At 49.1% G+C, this 1,789-nt stretch overlaps 1 pseudogene; it reads left to right on the forward strand.

The window, feature by feature from the left end:
• The first annotated feature begins 682 nt into the window (after nt 1-682).
• On the forward strand, nt 683-1,785 carry LOC101992816 (annotated as a pseudogene).
• Nucleotides 1,786-1,789: the final 4 nt, after the last annotated feature.

The following is a 1,789-nucleotide window of genomic DNA, read 5'->3' on the forward strand; positions in this document are numbered from 1 at the left end:
GAATATATATATATATATATATATATATATATATATATATATTTGTAAGCTAGTATTACATGCACAGGCAAGTTACATTAAGAAGAGGTTCAAATGTCTATGATAACGAGGTGCTAAATGACTTTCTCTTTCTCAGCCCCCATCTGTGGTTTCAAATACAGTTCTCTACAATCATTTGAAGTAAAATTCAGATTGATAAACAATACTTCATAATATTCAGCCACTACTCAAATGTCGCTGACTATAGCATTGCAGCCCCTGTCTAGCATATCCCAAATGAATGTGGGGATATAAACCTTCATGGCAAACAAATTTGTGATTATTATACTGTGTTATTCATTTTGATGGGAAGTAGCTTAAGAGGTGACTTAGTGCTAATTCAAGTCATGTAGCCAGTGGTTTGGCTGGATGTTCAAACATTTGGAAGGACTGGAGTGTGATAAGCAAGTTTTAAGACGTGTGTATGGATATATTTCCCTGAATGGCAAAAGTGGGAGGCATTTGTGTTTATATGAATATGGAGTGGCTTTAGAAAAGAATATTTTAATGATGATATGAGTAGGAAAACCCTTTTATGGATATTAGCCAAATATGTCAATGGCCAAGGCTATGGTAGCATGAATAGGGGTACTCTCAAGAATGACCTTGCTCGGGTGTCAAGCTCTCCTCGGTGGCAGCGGAGGCGGCGGAGGCCAGGGAGGAAGATGTCGTAAGGAGCGATCCACAGATGAGCATGGCCGCTACCGCTGCTGTCAGTCCAGACTACCTGCAGCCTGCTACCGCTGCTACCCAGGACTCCCAGCCATCTCCCTTGGCCCTGCTTGCTGCGACATGTAGCAAAACTGGCCCACCAGCTGTTGAAGCTGCAGTGACACCTCCTGCTTCCCCACAGCTGGCCCCGCGGAAACTGGTCCCTATTAAACCAGCCCCTCTTCCGCTCAGTCCCAGCAAGAACAGCTTTGGCATGTTGTCATCTAAAGGAAATATACTTCAGATTCAGGGCTCTCAGCTGAGTGCCTCCTATCCTGGAGGGCAGTTGGTGTTTGCCATCCAGAACCCCACTGTGATCAACAAAGGGAGCTGATCAAATGCAAGCGTACAGTACCAAGCAGTCCCGCAGATTCAAGGGAACAGTTCCCAGACCATCCAGATGCAGTCCAATCCCACTAACCAGATCCAGATCATCCCAGGCACCAACCAAGCCATCATCGCCCCCTCACCTTCCGGCCATAAGCCTGTGCCCATCAAGCCAGCTCCTGTCCAGAAGTCAAATACAACTACCACCCCTGTGCAGAGTGGGGCCAACGTAGTGAAGCTGACAGGTGGGGGCGGCAATGTAACACTTACCCTGCCGGTCAACAACCTGGTGAACACCAGTGATGCTGGGGACCCCGCTCAGCTCCTCACTGAGAGCCCCCCCCCCCACTTTCTAAGACTAACAAAAAAGCCAGGAAGAAGAGCCTTCCTGTCTCGCAGCCATCAGTGGCTGTGGCTGAGCAGGTGGAGATGGTGCTGATTGAAACCACAGCAGACAACATCATCCAGGCAGGAAATAACCTGCTGATTCTCCAAAGCCCTGGTGGGGGCCAGCCAGCTGTGGTCCAGCAAGTCCAAGTGGTGCCCCCCAAGACTGAGCAGCAGCAGGTGGTGCAGATCCCCCAGCAGGCACTGCGGGTGGTGCAGGCTGCCTCTGCAACCCTCCCCACCGTTCCCCAGAAGCCCTCCCAGAACTTTCAGATCCAGACAACAGAGTCTGCGCCAACCCAGATTTATATTCGTACACCTTCTG

The sequence above is a fragment of the Microtus ochrogaster genome, unplaced genomic scaffold, assembly GCF_000317375.1.
Source record: "Microtus ochrogaster isolate Prairie Vole_2 unplaced genomic scaffold, MicOch1.0 UNK17, whole genome shotgun sequence".
In the NCBI taxonomy this organism is placed as follows: domain Eukaryota; kingdom Metazoa; phylum Chordata; class Mammalia; order Rodentia; family Cricetidae; genus Microtus; species Microtus ochrogaster.